Raw genomic sequence first — 21,833 nt, 5'->3', positions numbered from 1 at the left:
ACATGACAACTACCTAGCTGCCTGCTGCCAGGGCCTGCAGAGAGACCCTGGCATCTCGTTCTCTCTGATGGTACCCCAGTTTATTCACACTTTGGTCTCTTTTGGAGTATATTCTAGAGCAAAAGGCATTGCCAAGAAATCCTTACTTCAACCCAGTAGTCACATCCATGTTAGTAATGATATTAGTGTTCTATCAGTCAGAGCCCAGTATGAAACAGAGAGCACACAGGAAGTAGATAGTTGAGGGAGGACTCACATACGGAGGTGTGTCCTTAGGGAGACAGGAAAGGATAATGCCGTAACTTGGGGCTTAGGAGTAGCCAAGCCCTTGCCATTTATAGTCACTAGAGGATAAGGGGGATACAGGGTTTTCATGGTGACTGGAATAAACAAAACAAAAAGACAGGAGGAACAAAATAGTGTCTAGAAGACATCATAGTCATTGTAGAAATTTAATGGTTGACAAGGGAATTATTTCAATTCAGTAGCAAAGTATGTCTTATGTAGGAAATAGTATGTAACTAGTTGGTATCAGTGTAACGCTTGCCTCATAAGATGAGTTAGGGAATGTCCCTCTGTTTGCAATTTATGGAAGAGTTTTCGAAAGGTATTGTTCCTTTCTCAAATGGTAGGATTTACCAGTGAAGCCAACTGGGGTTTGAGATCTTGTTGTGGGGAGGGTGGTACAAGGGGAGGGTGGTTAGGAAAATTTCTATCTACAAATTCCATTTCTGTAAGGTCAATTCTGGTGATCCATTGCTTCTTTAATAAGCTTGACCCTTTGCATATTTCCAGGAATTTATCCATTTTGTCCAAGTTTTCAAAATTATTTTCATCAAGTTATTCAAAGTATTTTCTTTTTATCCTTGTAATGTCCATAGGGTCTGTAATGGTGTCCCCTTTCCTTATTCCTGAGAGTAATCATTGGTGTCAGCTGTCTGCTTTTTCCTGATTAGTCTGGCTTGAGATTTATCCATTTCATTAATCTTTTTGAAGATCAAACCAGCTTTCAGTTTCATTGATTTCTCTATTGTTTTTCTGTTTTCTATTTCACTGATTTCAGCTATTATATTGAGTGTTTATTTCCTCCTGCCTGCGTTGTTTTAGACAATTCTTTTTCCAGTTACTCAGATGCTAGCTCAGATTGCTGAATGGAGGATGTTTATGTTGTTGAATATAAACATTTAATGCTATAAATCTTCTCCAAAGTACTGCTTTAGTTCATCCCGCATATTTTAATATATTTTCTTTTATAACATTTTTTAAAATTTACTTATTTTCTTAGAGATGGGGTCTTGCCATGTTGCCCAGTTGGTCTCAAACCCCTGGGCTAAGATAATCCTCCCACCTCAGCCTCCTAAAGAGCTGGGATTCCAGGCAGGAGCCACCACACCTAGCCATATTTTGTTTTCATTTTTCCTCAACTCAAAATATTTTCTGATTTTCCTTGTGAAATTCATCCTTTGGCTACTTAAATATGGTTTGTTTTGTAAAAGGAAATTAAATTTGGGACCCCAAACTCATTTAGCCAAAGGGAAAAGTCACACCGAGAACTGAGTCACACAAAGCTGCCTCCCCACTTCGGTTACTAAAGAAGATTGGCTACAAGATGAAAGGCTACCCACCTCCCCCTATTTTGCCCACAAGGAAATTCCTGGTGAGCCATGGCGATGCAAATTGACAGCTTATCTTTGCAGGTGCAGTCACCCCAGCCAGCCAGACACAAATGCATATCTGATTGTTTCTGCTGCCCCATTGTGTCTGTGTTATCTTATGTAAAATGCAGATTCCCCACATTTTTCCTCTGCCCCTCCCCTTCCGTTTATATGAAAACTGTGTGCTTCTCAATATCCCACCCTTTCCCCTTTACATTTGGAGACCTCAAAATCATCTTCAGAGAAAGGCGTAGACCTGTCTCCTGGGTGCATCCTTAATTTTGGCAAATAAATTTCCTAAAATGATTGAGACTTGTCTCGTCATTTTCTTTGATGGACAGCTTCATCACCAAACATCTGCAGATTTTCCCTATATCTTTTTGCTATTGATTTCTATTTGACAAAAATACAATTCGTATGATTTCAATTTTCTTAAATTTGGGGGAACTGGTTTTATGGTCCAGGATACAATCTCCCTTGCCGAATGTTCTGTGTGCTCTTGGAAAGAATGTGTAACCAATGTTAGGTGGTTGATAGTTAATTGGTTGAGACAATGACCAAGCCTTCTATATCTTTATGTTCCGTCAACTTTTTCTTTGTTACTGAACAGGGAGAGTTGCAGTCTCCAGCTACTACTGTGGAGTTATACAATTCTCCTTTCAGTTATATCAGCGTCTGCTCCACACATTATAAAACTCTGTGATTCATTGCATTCACAGATTCTCTTGATAAATTTATCCTTGTAAAAGAATGTGTATTTTGCTGTTACTGCATGGAATATTCTCCTATTTTTACATGTTTGAGAGGCATTTGCATTTTTTTCCATGAAGAATTAAATCATATCCTTTGTCTATTGAGTTCTTGGAGTTTTTCTATTGACTTGTAGGAGCTCTTTATATATTAAGGAAATTAGATATTATTTGTGCTATTCAGTTGTTATAAATAAAGTTTCGGTGCCACAAAAGAAATAACACTTGAATATAAAATTGTCTTTTTAATTCTCAGCAAGGCAAGTTACTTCTATAGAAGGGTGTGCCCTTATAGATGGAGCAATGGTGGGCACACACCTGGACAAGGGAGGGGAAGGCGTTCTTATCCCTGATGCATGTGGCCCCTGCTGCTGTGTCATTCCACTATTGGCTAGGGTTAGACCATACAGGCTAAACTAATTCCAACTGGCTAATTTAAAGAGAGTGAGGGGGTGAGTGGTTTGGTGTGAAAAATGGTTATGACAGAGCAGGTAATCAGAATGTAGTCAGGGTGGAGCAGGCAATCGGAAAAATCAGGTACTTGGCACAATGACATCTCATTCTTGCCACCTCCACTGAGGCAATGTGGAAACAGCAGTGACTACAAAAACAGGTCACATGGCACCAAAAATGGTGTTTGAGAGAAGGAATGATGGAAGGATGGATGGATGGATGGATGGATGGATGGATGGATGGAAGGGTTGTGGATGGATGGTACATGGGTGAATGAATGGATGATTGGAAGGAATGGAAGCCATAGGAGGAGTCAAAAGTGATACTGAACATGAAAGCACCTTGGCAAGCTGGAGAAGTCATGAAAGTGAGAAGATAAATGACCTATTCAATATGAGTAAATGAAGCCAGCTACCATTCATCCATCCCTCCACCCATCCATTTATGCATACATCAATCTACAATATCCATTATATCCAATTATCCACCCGTCCATCTACCCTTCCATCCATCCATTCACCACCTCTCTACCCCCATCCACCATCCATCCATCTGCCAATCCATCTATCCATCTAATCATCCATCCATCTACCCATTCATCCATCCATCCATCCATCCATCCATCCATCCATCTATTCATCTATCCATCCATTCCATCCAATCATCCATTCATCTATCCATTCATTCTGTTACTGGATGGTGCTGTGCAGTTACAGGCTCTTGGTGTCCTGAATAGAGAATTTGATGTGGCACACACAAATAGCAAAGTAAGCAACAAAAGTTTATTAAGCACAGTAGCACTCTGAGAGAGGGGAGAGTGGGCTGACCTCTGCAAGATGAGATCAGCATTAGTTTGGTATACTTTGGGTCTTTTTATATGTTTTTTTTTTCTTTTCTTCCCAAGGCTGCCTAATCTTTAGCCAACATCTGCCTTTTGATTAATAGGTTGGTTGCTTAGTTACTTTGGCCCTTGTGCACTTGCTCGTTGCCTCTATCCCATAATTTTAAGTACATAAATGATATGCAGTCCATATGCATGAGCTTTAATGAGCTGATTATCATACGGGGTCATGATAAGGATACTTTTTCTCTCTACTGTGCATGCCTATCTTTGAGGAGCTGCCCCTTACTGGTTTGGTCCAGATCTTGCTGGCCATAGAGTTTCTTTACTTGCTTTTTTATCTTACTTTTGTTTGGCTGCTCAGTTTCTGTCTCCTATCTTGCTTCTTGCTCACCCATCCCTTTGCCTTGCTTCTGCTCTCTGCTTTTACTCATTCTGCCTTTTATCCAACTTCCAATTCCTTTTATTACTTTCCTGCCTCAATTCCACACAGTCATCTGTCCATTGACCCATCCATCCATCCATCCACTCATTCATTCATTCCATCTAATCATTTGGCTACCCATCCATTCATCTACCCATCCATCCATCCATCCATCCATCCATCCATCCATCCATCCACCCATCCATCCATCCATCCATCCATCCATCCATCCGTTTATTTTATCTGATCATCCATACATCTACCCATCCATCCATTCATCCATTTATTCATTCCATCCAATCATCCATGCATCTACCCATTCATCCATCCCATCCAATTATCAATCCATTTACCCATTTAGCCACCCATCCATCCACTGCATATCCAGAATCAGTAAGAGTTCAACTGATGGGGCTGAAGGGGAGCCCACTAGGAGGTGCATCAAGCAATGTACCTTTTTTTTTCTTTTTCTTTTTCTTTTTTTTTTTTTTTTTTTTTTTGAGATGGAGTCTCACTCTGTCATCCAGGCTGGAGTGCAGTGGTGCCATCTCGGCTCACTGCAAGCTCCGCCTCCTGGCCTCACGCCATTCTCCGGCCACAGCCTACCGAGTACCTGGGACTACAGGCGCCCACCACCACCCATGGCTACTTTTTTGTATTTTTAGTAGAGACGGGGTTTCACCATGTTAGCCAGGATGGTCTCAATCTCCTGACCTCGTGATCCGCCCACCTTGGCCTCCCAGAGTGCTGGCATTACAGGCGTGAGCCACCACTCCCGGCCGCAGTGTACCTATTTTTAAAACACTAATGAAGTTGGGGAATAGAGAAATGGCAGGGAGATGGGACAGGAGGAGATAGGTCTGAAAGATGAGTCATAAGTTACAGGCAAAATGGAAAGGCCAACTGGAGGAAGATGGAAATATTGTTGGTGACACCCAGGGGTATTTGTAGAGGTGTGGGCTTGTTCAGAGGTGTCCTGAAGGTCAGAGCTGTGGGGCATCAGGAGGGAGGTGTCCATTTGGCAGCTACATACAAGAACCTAGAATTTAGGAGATGCACATCGAGGATGAAGCTTTGGAAGTCAAGAAAGCGTGCCCAAGACACCAGGAGAGGCTGAGATCCCCCAGAAGAGGAACAAAAACAGGAGCCATTTTGGCATGGACAGAGATGGAGGGCGGGAAAGGGAGATAGTCAGAATCGGGGGAGGAAGGTGAGAGAGGAAAGCAGAATCCAAGAAAAGCCTTCCCTGGGAAGCACAGACGCGGCCTCGGGGCCTGGGGCTGAGAAGCCGGTCAGGAAGGGGCAGCCGGACACGGGGCCTCGGGGCCTGGGGCTGAGAAGCCGGTCAGGAAGGGGCAGGCGGACACTGCCTCTGCTGGTTGTGGGTTCAGGGCTGACGTGGCTGTGACGCACTCTGCTCAGGGTTCAGCGGGTCCTGGGTGCAGTGGTGGAGCTGTCACTGCTCACATCCTCATGGAACCACGTGCCAGTGACGGGGATAGATTTGCAGCCAGCAGCACAGCCAGACACGAGGGGCTGAGGAGGAGTCAGCAGACCATGTATTTGTTGTTGTTCTAAGAAACCTTTTCACTCCTCCTGCTTTGGTGACATTCTCTCTTGAGGTGAAGCTTTAGGAAAACAGGGTCCAAGACGGACAAACAGGATGCTTTACGGAATGGTCAGTGTTTTTCCCGCATGGCCCCACCTCTGCTGGGATGGTCCGTGGCCATTGTGAAAAACAAGTGAGTTGGAAACTCACCCAGTTCCCAGTCAGCCCAGAGTCAGGGAATAAATGGACAACCAGAGAGAGCCAGAGTCGCCACAGCCAGCCTGGCAGTGCAAGCCCGGAGCTGACACAGGGCCACAGCCACGATGCAGCCACTAATGCGGACCCTTGGGCTGAGCCTGCTTTCCGTGCTGTGAGCCCAGGGGACCCAGGTGGTTCCTGCCCCCGCTGAGAAGGTGAGAGCTTTGGGAGGGTGAGGTGGGCACACACAAGAGCCACTTCCCGGGCCACGGTCTCCAGACCCTGGACCGGATGCCCAGCCTCGCACCCGTGGCACAGCAGTGACCCAAACCCCGGGGGACAACGTCAGCTGAAGGGTCCCCCTTGTGCCTTTGGTGGCGTCCCCTGGGTAGAGAAGGGGGTGCCAAGCAGTGCCTGGGCAAACTCACTCCTGTAGGCAGAACTGGTGTCTCCACTGCGGGGTGACTGCTCAGAGGCCAACGGGCATCTTGGTGAGGTGAAGATCCCACCCCAGCTCACCCAGCCTCTCCTAGGGCCAGGGTTTGGGGAGGGTTTTGTTGAGTACCTTCATCTCCCAGAGACAGCATCTCCCCCTGGGGAGCTCAGGTTTGGTAGAAGCTGTGGGGAATCCCCCTTTTCTGAGTTTTCATTTTGCAAGGGCAACACATCAGGGGTCGTATAAAATCCATTCTTGGCCGGGCACAGTGTTTCACGCCTGTAATCCCAGCACTTTGGGAGGCCGAGGCAGGTGGATCACCTGAGGTCAGGAGTTCGAGACCAGCCTGGCCAACATGGTGAAACCCCGTCTCTACTAAAAATACAAAAATTAGCTGGGCATGGTGGTACATGCCTGTAATCCCAGCTACCCGGGAGGCTGAGGCAGGAGAATCACTGGAACCCTGGAGGCGGAGGCCTCCAGTCTAGTCAAAAAAAGCAAGACTCAGTCTCAAAAACAACCAAACAACCAAACAAAACCCCACAAGTTCTTGTCAAGATTAAATGACTTTTACAAGTTTGTGGCATTATTAGAGAAAAGACTTAAGGGCGGCAAGTGACCAGACGTCTGGTCCTAACATCCCCAGGGGTCGCCATGGCCTTGACTTCTTGAGACTTTTGGGCCTCTGGTTGGGCTGATGTGGCCTGGACACAGGAGCTCCTGGTGCTCAGGCTGGTGGACCAAGCCCCCCGGCACCTGGGCCCCCACAGCTGTGTCCAGGATTCCTGCTCCACAGAGCCTCCCTCCCTTCTCTGAGAGCCGCTCGGCCTCTGGCCACACTCTTCTCCCCCCGGGGCCTGAGGACCTCTCCCCACTGCCTCACCTGCATTCCCACCTCCTCCATGGCCTCGGTCCCCTCCCCAGGTCTCAGGGACTTGCTCTTTCAACCCAATGCTCATCTGTGGCTTTTGGGCCTGGGAAGTCCACATCTGTGCACCAGAGACGCCACGGTCCAGCAGCGTGGGACCCAAGGGAGGCGGGAGCCTGCACTGCGAGAACAGACACGAGTGGTCAGGCCCAAGGCCTGCGCGCCCAGGGCGGGACTGACTGCTGCTTGCTTTGGGGAGAATGCTGTCGAGTCTCATGCTCAGAGGCACCAGGGACAAGCAGGGGAAGGAAGCAGCGCTGGTCACCTGTGGGCTGTTCACACGCAGCAGCCATGGCTGTGGTCATAAGATGAGCTGGGCTCAGCCAGCGCCACGGCATGTTGCTGACTCTTGACCGGTCGACACCTGAGCTCTAGCCCCTTTGGCCCCTGGCTATCTTCCTGTCTCATCCCCCAACATTAAGGCTTGCCCTGATCCTTCAGGCCTCACAAGAGGGCCCCTGTCCCAGCCTCTGGCCTGGCTCCCCTTCTGCTGATGGATGTGGGGCTATCAGGGACCAGGACTCCTGACTGCCCCTTGAATATCTCTGTCTAGTTTGCTTTGCAACAAAACCCCACACCCTCTTCCACTGCCATTTCTTTCTCTCTCTCTTTCTGTCCCTCTCTCTCTCTCTCTCTCTCTCCCTCTCTGTCTCTCTTTGAGATGGGGTCTTACTCTGTCACCCAGGCTAGAGTGTCACCCATGGCTCAAACATGGCTCATTGCAGCCTCAAACTCCTGGGCTCCAGCAGCCCTCCTGCCTTAGTCTCCCATGCAGCTGGGATTTCAGGCACATTCCGCCATACCCAGCTCATTTTTGTACTTTTTTTATAGAGACAGGAGTCTCACTTTGTTGGCCAGGATGGTCTTGAATTCCTGGGCTCAAGCAATCCTCCCACCTCAGCCTCCCAAAATGCTGGGATTCCAGGCATGAGCCACAGCGCCCAGCCTCTTTCCCTCTTATTCCTTCTTCCACCCTCGACCATTTCACGGTTAATTCCCACATCCTCAGAAATTTGTGTCATGCGGCAGTGGTGTCTGCTGAAATGTTGGGGGAGTCGGGAAAGGCTTGGTCTCCCTCCCTACGCTCCAGTGACTATGGCATCTCCTTATAGGTGGAAGGACTGTGGCACGCCCTGCGCTGGGAGCAGGACAGGGAGCTACTTAAAGAGCAGCTTTGCAGGGTTGACTGCAAAGGGGCATGAGAGAAATTTGGAGGGGGGTGGAGCTGTTCTGTATCATGATTATAGTGTGGTTCCATGACTATGTGTGCATTTGTCAAAACTCGTAGAGCTGTACACTAAAAAGGGAGAATTTTACTAGCATCCTCACTAAATCTGACTTTTTAAAGGGCAAAGAAAGAGATGCAAGACTTCTAAACTGAAAAAATAGGCAACACTATTAGGAGAAATTAAAGAAGCTCTAAATGGAGAAATATACCATATCCATGGATTGGAAGGCTCAATGTTGCCAATACATCAATTCTCTCCAAATTAATCTGTAAATTCAATGCAATCCTGATTGCATTGAACGCAGTGGTTTTTTTGTGTGTAGACATGGAGAAGCTCATTTAAAAAATTCAATTGTGATTGCAAAGGAGCAAGAATAGTAAGGACAACATTCAAAATAAATAAAAATGAGCCAGGTGTGGTGGCTCACATCTGTAATCCCAGCACTTTGGGAGGCTGAGGCAGGCAGATCGACTGAGGTCGGGAGTTCGAGACCAGCCTGGCCAACATGGTGAAGCCCTGTCTCCACAATAATACAAAAATTAGCTGGGAGTGGTGGCATATGCCTGTAGTCCCAGCTACTTGGGAGGCTGAGGCAGGAGAATTGCTTGAACCCAGGAGGCAGAGGCTGCAGTGAGTTGAGATCGTACCACTGCACTCCAGTCTGGGTGACAGAGCGAGACTCCTTCTCAAAAGAAAATTTAAAAGATAAATAAATAAAAATGAAGGCATATTATAAAGCTACAGTAATGCAGACAGTGTGATGTCACACAAGGTTTGGCAACTTGATCAATGGAACAGAAAAGAGGCTCACAAACAGACTCCACACAGCTCCAGATCAATGACGAAGGCAGAGCTGGGGGGTGGGGTGGGGAGCTAAGAAATTCTCTGTTAATGGTGTGGCATCACTTAGGGAAGCATGAAGAAGATGCAGTTTTTTTGTTGTTTTTGTTTTTTTGCGACAGAATCTTGTTCTGTTGCTCAGACTGGAGTGTGCAGTGGTACACTCTCAGCTAACTGCAACCTCCATCTCCCGGGTTCAAGCAACTCTCCTGCCTGGGCCTCCTGAGTAGCTGGGATTACAGGCATGCACCACCACACCCAGCTAATTTTTTGTATTTTTAGTGGAGACAGGGTTTCACCGTGTCGACCAGGCTGGTCTCGAACTCCTGACCTCAAATGATCTGCCTGCCTTGGCCTCCCAAAGTGCTGGGATTACAGGTGTGAGCCACCGCACCTGGCCTTGGAAGATGCGTTTTGAAATCCCCACACACACCATATGCAAAAATCAATTCCAGACGCACCAGGCAGTAAGGCTTCAGAGGAAAACACAGAACATCTTTGTGGCCTGGGGGTCTGCAAAGATTTCTTAAACCGGGCTCCAAAACAGCCCACCATGAAAGAAAAGTTTAGGTAAATTGGATTATGTAGTGACTAAGACCCAATTAACAGGGCGAAAAGGCAACCCACAGAGCAGTTGTTCACCGAGAGGATTTGTCCCAGAGAGGATTTCCATCCAGAATGGAAGGGAAAGGCAACCCCACTGAAAACTGACAAGCGTCTCGAACAGAACCTTAGCCTAAACGGCAAAAAGAAAAAATGGGCTGGGCAGGTGGCTCATGCTTGTAATCCCAGTGCTTTGGGAGGCCGAAGCTGGAGGATTGCTTGAGCCCAGGAATTTGAGACCAGCCTGGGCAACATAGCAAGACCCCATGCCTACACACACATACACACACACAAAAGAATATGAAAATGCTGGCCCAGCACGGTGGCTCATGCCTGTAATCCCAACACTTTGGGAGGCCAAGGTGAGTGGATCAACTGAGCTCAGGAGTTCGAGACCAGCCTGGCCAACATGGTGAAACCCTGTCTCTACTAAAAAAAATACAAAAAACAAACAAACAAACAAAAAAACCTGGGCATGGTGGCAGGCACCTGTAATTCCAGCTACTCGGGAGGCTGAGGCAGGAGAATCGCTTGAACTCAGGAGGTGAAGGTTGCGGTGAGCCGAGATCGTGCCATTGCACTCCACCCTGGGTGACAAGAGCGAGACTCTGTCTCAAATAAAAAAAAAAACATTAAAATGTTTAATTAACATGGTTATTCATCAGGAAAAACGTAAATTAAAACTGCAATGCAACACCCGCCCACCAGAGGGCGAACAGGAAGGATGCTGCTTTGTAATCTATGGGATGGCCTTTGAGTCCTGTGTTGTGTCATTACCCTCGTGGGGCAGCGTGGGGCGCAGGCGTGGGTGCCTTCCCCAGGTCGCGCTGGTCTTTCAGGATGTGTTCAGGACAGCAGTGGACATGGCCACTCCCAACAGTGTCCCCACCCTGCCGCTGACTCCATGGGTCCCTCATAAGGGAAGAGCCTTGTTTCCCCAAGTCATCACCCAGCCCTGCTCTGGCAGCCGCCACAGCACCCTGGAAATGCTGATTGTCCCATCTCACGTAACTGTCACAGCAGCTCCCCGAACCACTGTGCTCCCCCTCCCCTGACGGGGACCCCTGTGACCCCCGTGACCTGGGACAGCCGCCTCACTCCAGCCTGACGTGACCCCGGCTCCACTAGGCCTCAGCATGGTTTTCTTCCCCCATCGACCCCTATCCCTAAACAACTGCATAGATGATTAGCCATAGATTCCGCAGCCTCTGGACACCCTCCCCCTGGGGCTGCCTCTTTCCCAGGCTCGGGGGCCACGTGGCATCCCAAATCTCACAGGTCAGCATGCACCCTGCTGATGGGTTCCGAGTTACCCCCTCCACGGATGGCAGATCTGCCTCCAGGGTTTTCACAACTTAATTCCGCTGCACAAGTCCAGGGGGGTTCTTTATTTATTTATTTATTTATTTATTTTAATTTTTTTTTTTTGAGACCGAGTTTCACTCTCGTCACCCAGGTTGGAGTGCAGTGGCAGGATCTCAGCTCGGTGCAACCTCTGCCTCCCAGGTTCAAGCAACTCTCCTCTCTCAGCCTCCCGAGTAGTTGGGACTATACGTGTGTGCCACCACGCCCAGCTAGTTTTCATACTTTTAGTAGAGATGGGGTTTCACCATGTTGGCCAGGCTGGTCTCGAACTCCTGACCTCAGGTGATCCACTTGCCTCGGCCTTCAGAGGTTTTCTAACCCTGGTGCTGATCCCTACAGAAGAGCAGGGAATGCAGTGACAAATTAGAAGCAAGTCCAACATTGCAGGCAGCTGGAGCTCCCAGGGCTGGAGCGTGGACAGAATGGATGCCGAGCCCACAGGCAGCCCCCGAGGAGTCTGTCACCTTGAATCCCGAAGGATTTAACTCATACAAAATTCGCCTCACCAGAGGATGTGCGGCCCTGGCCGTTGACGTCCCCACGATGGCCACTTGGTGGCGCCCGAGTCCTCTGAGTGCGTGGAAGGGCCCTGGGGAAAATCGGGCCAAATTTTACAGAAATATTGGTGGAAAATGTGACCCAAGAAGTCCAGCCATCCTGCTTTCATCTGCGTTTATGACAGCCCTGGAGGACAGCAACTGTCGGGCAAGACTCGGAAGCCCCACCGAGTGGACCAGGTGGACTTCTACCAGGGAGTCTTTCAGTGGCCCTAACCCTCGTTCTGAGACACCTGCTGTGCCTGAGCCACCCACCCTCGCTCTGCAGCCTAAGAGTCGCAGATTCTTCCTAAACCGGATTCTTCCGAGTTAGGCTTTGCTGTCACCGTTGAGCCGGATGTTCGCTGGGTCCACTGACCCGCCCACCAAGGCACAGAGACCATCACCGTGTGAGCTGTGCACGGCGAGCCCGGCTCAGAGGCCGAGAAGCTGAGACTCACATGGTTGCCTCCCGCCCGCTGCACCTGTCCACCACAGCACGCTCAGACCCCACAAGGGCCTGGGGTGCCTCCGTGGGGATACCTCTGAGATCCCAAAGCGCACCCCTGGCCGTGCATGGGGGACACGCTCCTCATGAGGTGGGGGCGTTTGGTAGGGGTTCCTGGGGGTGCCCTGTGGGTCAAGCTAATTTGGAAACGCTGCCACAGCACTGGCCTCCCCATGTCCGTGATGGTGCATTGAAGAAAGCAGCTTCACCCTCGGACACAGGTGGGCGTCATGACCATGACAACCAGCAGGCCGAGGGGGCGTTCGGGGCGAGAGGGATGGCGGACATAGGGCACCTCAGCCTCAGCCCCCAGCAGGCCCAGAGCATACAGCGGCCAGGTGGGTCTCAGCCTCCAGAGTGTTGCTGACTTGCTAATGAGGAAGGAGGAAAGGAGGGAAGCAGGGAGAGAGGGAGAGGGGAGGGAGAGAACTGCCAAGCACACCTGCAAGGCAGGAGGTCTTGAAGGAGAATCCTGTCGGTCCCAGGTCCCGCCTCCCTTCTGGTTCCTGCCGGGGTGACCTGCACACTGGGGTCCCGGCTCCCTTCCCGTGCCTTTCGGGGGTGGCCGGCACGTCCCAGTGCTTTGCTCGCTGTCTCAGCAGAATTCTTTTCAGTTTGTTTATTTTTTCCCACTTGTTTTCAAAAAGGAGTTCCGGCCTGGGTTTTCAGGCCTGTTTGCTATGGAAGAGCAGGTTCCTGGAGCACCGCCAAGGCCCATTGCCTGGATGGAGGCAGCTTCCACGCGGCCTGTTTGGGTGGAAACGTCCAAAGGGAGAATCTGCAGAATCTGGGGCACCTGACACCCGACGCTTCTCGGGCTTTCTGCCCGTGTGGCCAGGCTTGGGCCCTGACTGTCTCCCAGGTGACCTCCATCTCTGACCCACCAGCCTGGCCTTGGTGAGTGATAGTGGGGTCCCCAGGGGGCCATGGGTGTCCCCAACACTGCCTGGGCCATGCTGGCTCCTATCCTTCACACCTGGGATGCAGGCCAGTGGCTCCTGATCAGCTCTCGTGTCTCAGGGTCGCTGGTGGCCGTGTTGGCTGGGACATCAGTGTGGCAGGGGAGGGTGATTGGCAACTGTTGGGCCTGCCACTCCTTGATGAGTGGACCTGGCTCCCTCTGCTCAGAGCCTGTTTCCCCTCTGCCCTCCCGCTGTCCCCGTGGGATTCCCTGGGTGGAAGAGGCAGGACCTGATGGCATAGGCTGAGCATGGGGGCTCACACCTGACATCCTGGCTATTTGGGAAGCTGAAGCAGGAGGATCGCTTCAGCCAAGGGGTCAAAGACTAGCCTGGGCAAAACAGGGAGACCCCATCGCTATGTAATTTTTTTTTCTGGGGGGATGGAGTCTCGCTCTGTCGCCCAGGCTGAAGTGCAGTGGCACAATCTCGGCTCACTGCAGCCTCTGCCTCCCAGGTTCAAGCAATTCTTCTGCCTCAGCCTCCTGAGTAGCTGGGATTACAGGTGTAGCTGGGATTACAGTCGCCCACCACCACACCTGGCTAAATTTTGTATTTTTAGTAGAGACGGGTTTTCACCATGTTGGCCAGGCTGGTCTCGAACTCCTGACATCAAGTGATCGGCCTGCCTCAACCTCCCAAAGTGCTGGGATTACAGGTGTGAGCCACCGCGCCCAGCCTGCTAGTTGTTTTCAGTGAACATGTGTTCTCTCCAGGCCACAAGGGGGTCACCGTTCTGAGGCTGGAGGTGGCAGCCTCACAGGGTCCCCATGGAATGGCTCCCAGCTGGCCAGGAAGGTGTGCAGATGGGGTGGGGCAGGAATAGCCCACAGCAGAGCAGTGGGGCTTCAGGGACTGGCTGCGGCTGCCACCCCACAGGCAGGCACGGGTCCGGTCTTCTCCTCCTCCACTGGGACCCTGGCCTGCAGAAGGCCCCTTACCACGCCGACAGGGGCCTGTAAAATGCAAACCCAGCTGTATCCACCAACTACTTCCACCATGCAGGTGAGCCTGACTTCTGCCCATGGCCAGGAGCTCACGGGGCCTGGCCCAGCCACTTGGTGACTTCATGGAGCACCACCCACCTTCACTGAGCCCCCGCAGCCCTGTGCCTCTGGGACCCACCCCGGCGGGGCTCGCTCGAATAGGGGGCTGGGCTGTCGCTGGCTCCGCTGGGTCCCTCACACATGCTGTTCCCACCTCTGGAACACTGTTTCTGACTACTCCTGTCACCTCGCCCCACTCAGAAAGGCGGACAGCTGTCACAGCCCCACCCCCACCTGGGTAGCTCTGTGTGGGGCCCCAGCCACGCTGTAAGTTCCAGAAGCCTCTATGGACCTCACGCGTGGCCATCTCTCCCCATCCTGGAGGTGCACGCGGTGTGTGCCAGGTGAGCTGATGTCTACAGAGCTGCCACCTGCCACTCTGCCGTCCGCCTGCATTACCGGGTTTCTGGGCCTTTCCTCCCATTTATCCTTCAGATGAACGCAGTCGCTCTCCTCCTTCCCGCCTTTTGTCTACTCCGAAAGCCCCCTTGCTTCAGTGTCTGGGATCTGATGGGTAAAGTCTGATTTCACACTCAGCCGTTTGTGGTACCACAGACCGTGCAAGGCCTGGTTCTGTCGGCCCAGCCCCACCCTCAGCTCTCGGCCAGGCCCCTGAGCACTTTGCTGACCTTTATCAAGGTTGCTTCTGGGAACAAGCGTGTGGCTTTCTGAGGAGAATGTGAACATTCCCACAACATCCAGAGAATCTCGAGTTTCCTCTTGTGCACAGAAGCAAACGCGTGCTCATGGTCACACAAACAGAAATGTGTCTGTGGACAGGCATCACACGCGTGTGCTCACACTCATGCACACGCACAGGCTCAGGCACACGTGCTCACAGGCGCACATGTGTGCACACAGGTCAGAGTAGCAGGAGGGCTGCCAGAGCCCCCCAGGCAGCCATTGCAGGGACACAACAAGGCCTCTGCTCAGCTCCCCTGACAGCCACTGCCCCACCTGTCCGGCTGCCATGGTCCAGAGACCCAGCTCACCCACGTGGTGACAGCCATTCTATGTCCCCAAAGCAGCTGGAAGCTGCTTGCGGGTGGAGACTGGGAGACAGGGTCCAAGGCCCCAGGGGCAAAAGTACGGCCTCATCTCCAATGGTTCTTAAGCTCGTGGTGGCCACAGGCTCTTGGGAGTTTAGGGAAAGCCATGGCCTCTTCCCAGAGAAACATGGAGAACCCCCATCAAGCGACCCGCAGTCGGGCTGAGATTTCAGGGCCCTCAGGTGTGCCCTGGTCTAGATCTCTCCCAGGCCCATCCCAGTCCCGTGAGGGCAGCCCAACCCCGAGACCCCGCCTGACCTTATCAGCAGAAGCTGATGTCACCCGAGGCTGGCAGCGTCTGGAAGGCCCTGGCTCGCCACATGTTTTGATTCCAGCGGGTGGTGCAAGGTGGGGAGGGAGCTGGTGGGTGAGGAGCCTGGGCCTATTCTCTTTGGGCCACCCTGCCTCTGAAGCAGCGCACAGAAGCACCTGGGCGAAGCCATTTATCCACCCTGCAGCCCCATGTCCCCGCAGCCCCATGTCCCCAAATGGCCATGATCAGGGACGATGAGGCTGTGGCCCCGCAGCATGGGGCTGGGCCTGGCCTGAGCCCTGCGGTATGACAGCCAGACTTCCATCCTGAGCAGGAGGTGCTCCGGGGGTTCTGGGGGCAGGGTGTGTGGGGGCAGCCGATGTTCCCGAGGCCTGTCCTGGAACCCTGCCACCCCACAGCACACTGTGCACTCCATGGCACTCTGCAGGCGGAGATGCTGAGGCACAGGCCTCCTGCTACACGGGGAGGTGGCAGTGAGGGGGCAGCTGAGTCAGGCCCGTCGTGGGCACTGCACTGAGAACTCACAGGGCTCTGAACGTGCTGACGGAGGGAGACCTGCAGAATGATACCCCTGGAGAGGGCAGGAACCGCAGGACACTGACCCTCACTCCTCTGGGCTCCCCTCGGGTGTGACCTGCAGAATGATACCCCTGGAGAGGGCAGGAACCGCGGGACACTGACCCTCACTCCTCTGGGCTCCCCTCGGGGTGTGGGCCACCTGAGACCTCCCCACGGGCTGGCCAGGGTCCAAGCAGGGCTCAGAACCTGGGGCCCTCGGCCAGGCCTGCCTACCCTGTTCCCCACAGCCACAGACCCAGCAGCCCCAGGTAGGAGAAGATGCAGGGAACCCCCACCACCCCCTCAGCGTCACCCGTGGCCAAAAAGGGGCCACACCAGGCTGGCCAGCCCAGCTGGGGAGGGGGTTCAGAGTCAGCGGCCCCCAAGACCCCGGCCCAGAACGTGACATGAGAGAAAGTGCACACCCACCCTGGGCACACCCGGCCCCCACCGCTGCTGCAGCCCAGGACCTGGGGACGAGGGGCTCAGCAGGGCTGCCACAGGCTGGACACCAGGCCTTGCTGCCTCCAGGTGGAGGGGCCATGACATTCCGTGAAACTCGCTGTCACCAAGGGCCATCACTGAGGGCGGAGGTGCCCCCGCGTCTGTGTTTCATGTCAGACATCAAACTCCTGGAAAACAGCAGCTCGAAGACCTCCTGCTCCTGCGTGCGACAGGGGCTCTGATGGCCGCCCACCCCGCCCCCAGGTCTCCACTTCCGCTCCCCCTCCTCCCCTCGGAGAGCCCAGGGCTGAATCCCTGCACCCAACCCCTTCCCCCTGGGCTTCCCTACTGCTTATGGCTCCCCTCAAGCCCTGAGCCCCCAGGGGGGCCTTGATAACAGGGCTCAGGGCCGCCCGTCTGAGCTGCCCTGGAAGGTGGGATGGCAGCCCTCGGCTCCTCCTGGGTGAACCCAAGGCCAGCGACCTATTCACGCCCCAGGTGACCCTAACAGTGCCAGCTCTAGCAGGCACATCTCACAAGGAAGGCTGCTTCTGTTTTAGAAAAAACAAAGTGCGTGAAAGAATTCTACATGGGAGAAGACACCCAGGGGACTACACTTTGATCATGAGTAGAAGTGACCGTGGCTCACATGGGGGTTGGCATGAGCTAGTTGTTGATGTAAATGTGACCTGGCGGGAAGGTTCCAGAAGGGGCAGTGAGGTGAGGTGGGGCAGGAATGAGGAGATGACACCACAGAAATTCAAAAACCCCGAGCAGTGGCTCCGCAGCTGTGCGTCTCAGACTCCCAGGGTCCCGCACACTCGGGCAGGTCCCCTCCCCACCAGCTCAAAGTCCGAGACAGGCGGGGTGGTTGGGGGGAGGCCGCTGCGGGGAGGGGCACGCCAGGGTCTGGGGTGCACATAAGATTTCCCTTTGGGAATAAAAGTCACGGTTGGAAGTTTGAGGAACAGAGGCAGGTGAGCTTCACGCTCCTGGGTGCTCCATGGACGGGTGTCCTGTTAAGCCAGGGCCTGGGCTGGGTGAGCCTGAGGCAGAGAGGCACTGAAGGCAGGATTTGCTAGAGTTAGGAAGGTCCTTTCGCCCCCTCCTCCATGCGTCTGGCCTGCCATCCTTCTGACCTAGAGAGACACAGAGAAGGAGAGACAGAGAGAGAGAGAAACAGAGATGGAGAGACAGAGAGAGACAGACAGAGAGACAGAGATGGAGAGACAGAAAGAGACAGACAGAGAGACAGAGATGGAGAGACAGAGGCAGACAGAGAGATAGAGATGGAGAGACAGAGACAGGCAGAAAGAGATAGACGCAGACAGAGAGACAGAGATGGAGAGACAGAGACAGACAGAGATGGAGAGACAGAGAAAGACAGAGATAGAGATAGAGGCAGACAGAGAGACAGAGATGGAGAGACAGAGACAGATAGATGGAGAGACAGGCAGACAGACAGAGATGGAAAGACAGAGACAGAGAGACAGAGATGGAGAGACAGAAAAACAGAGAGAGAGACAGAGATGGAGAGACAGAGAGAGACAGAGAGAGACAGACAGAGAGACAGAGACACATGACGTCAGTGGCCTGGGTCTGTGCCTGTGGTTTGATCCTGGGCTCCAGGTGCCCATCGAGGACTGAGCTGTGAGGGAGATGGGGGTCGGGGCTGAGCCAGCTGGGAGGGGCAGGGCACACTGGGGTGGGAGGTGGATGGTGGATCCCCACATCTGTGAGCTGTTCCATTTTCTGCCATAGAGAAGGGCAAAAACGATCTCACTCTCATGGCTCTGACTTTGCCATGACTGACACGGAAAATCACAAGGGAGGCAGCCTCCCTGTGGCAGAGGCCCGAGGTAGGTGCTGCTCGACCCCTGGACAGGAGCACTCATACCGGGACAGTGGAAGGAGAAAAGGAACAGAGTCCAGGGGGGTGGGCTGTGAGGGTCAGGGGCTGGAGCCCCCTCCCACGGGCTGGTCTCCCTCCATGGAGATGCCAGGGTACCCTCTTCACCTGCCATCCTGATCACAGATGGTTTTGGTCACCTGTGACCTCCCTGGCACCCCACCCCCTCAACCCCATGCACCACCTGGTGCAGCCCTGGTGGCCGCAGGAATGGCTGCGTGGGTGAGCATGGGCAGCAGGTACATGAGACCCGCACACCTACAGAAGGCATCAGGAAGGGACAGCGTTGGGGGCCACTTGTGTAGCCTCGGGTCTTGCTGGGACCTGAACTGTAGCAGGCTATGGGATGACCACACTCCCCAGTAGGAAATTCACCCTGACAGCACGTGTGCCGAGAGGCAGCCAGGAGACCAGGGGCCGTCTGGGATGGGTTTGGCTGGTCCAGGGCTCTGCAGAGTCTGGGACTGGGCTACTGCTGCTGTGGGCAGGGCTGGGGGGTCACTGAGCTCCAGCAGGGACTTCTGCTTTCTGCTTTAACCCACACCAAGGTGCACAAACTCCAGCTGTGGGTGAATGGACCCCTGGCCCTGTCCACATCTGCTGCTCTGGGCCAGCGGCCTTTTCCACCAGAAGGGACGGGGTCTTGCTCCAAGGATGGCCCTCCCGGTGCAGTCCCCGGTCCACTGGGCCAGAGGCCAATGGGCGGTGCTGGTTAAAGATGGCTGGTCCAGGGTCTGGCCTGTCAGAACATCCAGGTAGGAAGGGAATCTGCAGACCGAGGAAGACCCTACTCTCTCTACCCAGGTGTGCAGGGCTCACAGGGCAGGTGGGGACCCTCCAGAAGCTCCCACTGAGGTCTCAGGAAGAGCCACAGCCTCCTCCCACCCCAGATGGCATGAAACTGGCACCCGGTCTTGGTGCCCCCTGCCTTGTCTCCAGTCACCCCTTCTGTCTGCCCCCTGCACACATACACTTGCACACTCACACACCCCTGCACTCACACTCCTGACTTCACACTTGCACACACATCTGCACTCACACCTGCACGCACCCCTGCACTCACACCCCTGACCTCACATTTGCACACACACCTGCACACGCATGTGCACACTCACACACTTGCACATGCACACCCCTGCATTCACATCCCTGCACTCACACATGCTTGCACACACACCCTACACTCACACACACCTGCATACACACACCCCTGCACTCATACACTTGCATACACACCCCTGCACTCATACACTTGCATACACACCCCTGCACTCACACACACACCCCTGCACTCACACACACCCCTGCACACACACCCCTGCACTCACACTTGCACATACCCCTGCACGCACATACACTTGCACACTCACACGTACCTGCACTCATCCCTGCACCCAGATCTCAGGCCAGCACCCAGACACCAGGGAGGTTGGGAAGTAGGGGAAGGTGCCCAGAGGCAGAAATCACAGACCCAGGGCAGCAGCTGGGCCCTGGAAGGTCCATAGGGAGCGCTAGGACCCCCTAAGGCCCAACCAAACAGGCAGACTTGAGGTTGAGTGTGGCTGCTGTTGAGTGACATCCTGCACCCAGAAGGAGGAAGAGGGATGGAGGCCAGAAGCTGTCGCACTGCGCTGAGCCCTGCCCAGCCGTGGCCGCTTCTGGAACCTGCATGCGGAGCTGAGCCAGTGCAGGGTGGGGCCTCCCCAGGGCCCCAGGGGGTGTAGGCAGGATGCAGGATGCTGTATCGGTCCCCGACCCCTTGACTCAAGCATGGCCAGCTCAGCGCTGGAGGGTGTGTGGGAGCTCAGACTGAGTCAGCCATGGGCGGCAGCTGCTGTGTCTTCCAGAACATAGGGGATGGGCCCGAGGTCTCCTCAGGCCCACCTGAGTCCCTGTGCCTGTGGCCAGGGGTGGGGAATGAGACTTCATCTTCTAGCCTGGCCATTACCAAGGCTGACCTGGGAGAGCTGCCTCACCCTGGTCTGCTGATGGAAGCCTCCAGAAAGACCCCACAGATCAGGCCAGGCCCTCCCCAGCCAGGGCTTCGGAGCCTCCCTGATGGGCTGGGTGCATTTCCTGTAAACTTAACCGGACCCTCAGCCAGGACCTCTGGCTGGGAGCTGACTTCACAGCGAGCTTATGGGGAGCAGGCACTCAACTAAGCTCTTTCCTTTATTACCTGACTCCGTCCTCGGAGCACCCTGCACAGACCATGGCATCCCTGCCCGCTCTCTATCTTTGGAGAGAAAACAGAAGCTCAGTGGGTGGAACTTGGGACTGGCCACATTCCATGGTTGGGGGGGTGGCAGGGCGTCACTCCTAGAGCTAACCCTGCAGCACCAGCCCAGAGTAGCCCCCCAGTGTCCATCTAAGAACCCTGAGGCCAAGCCAGTGGTCACCCTGAGGCCAGCTGTACTCCCCACACCAGACTCCAGACTCCCTGGAAGCTGGGACCTGTAGCAGTCAGGCAGCCTCTCCTTGGCCCCATGCAGGCCCAGGCAGGAGGAAGGAGGGCAGGGCGGGGGCGGGGTACAGAGGCAGGTGCCACATTCAAGGGCTGGCAGGCATCTCTGTGCGGCTGCAGCAGGGAGGGAGGGAGTGGGGAAGGGGTAGACCACAGGGGCTTTGTGGCCTGGAGATCTGCACTTAATCCAGATGGCAAAGGAGGACCCAAAGACGGGCAAGCAGGGAGCACCTGACCCGACCCCACGCTGGCCTGTGGACACACAGGGGCAGGAGGATGGGGCAGGAGAGAGGCTCATGGTGTGGCCTGGGAGTGGCTCCAGGGTTGGAGAGAGGGGGCTAGTGGGAGACGTTTGCAGTAAGCAGGAACAAGGGACAGACGCCCCGTGACGAGTGCCTGGCGTGTGCCGAGTGCCATCCCAGAGCTGGTCTGTGTCACCCCCTCCACCCTCCCCACACCCGGGCAGGCCCCACCGTGAGCATGAGGTGAACAGAGATGTGAGAGCGATCCTGGCATTCGTGGCTCCAGCAGTCGGTGGACAAACACACTGGGGGTCAGGGGGCCTGGGGAGGAGGGACTGCAGGCCCGAATGAGCCCACGTCCTCCTCTGCCCTCTTCTCAGCCCCCCTCAGGCACAGGCCTCATCCCAGAATCCAGGACAGACGTGCAATGCAGTTAAACTGCCCCGACAGCCACTCCACACCCAGTCCAAACAACAGCTTCGCATCACTTTGGACATGGGGCGGTGCCCAGAGGCGGCGTCATTCCTGGGGTGGGATTGCGGAACTTTTAGGTGGTGGGTGGGACGGTGGGGTG

This window comes from Pan paniscus, chromosome 11, assembly GCF_029289425.2.
Source record: "Pan paniscus chromosome 11, NHGRI_mPanPan1-v2.0_pri, whole genome shotgun sequence".
NCBI lineage: Eukaryota > Metazoa > Chordata > Mammalia > Primates > Hominidae > Pan > Pan paniscus.
Note: the sequence above shows the minus strand (reverse complement) of the source record.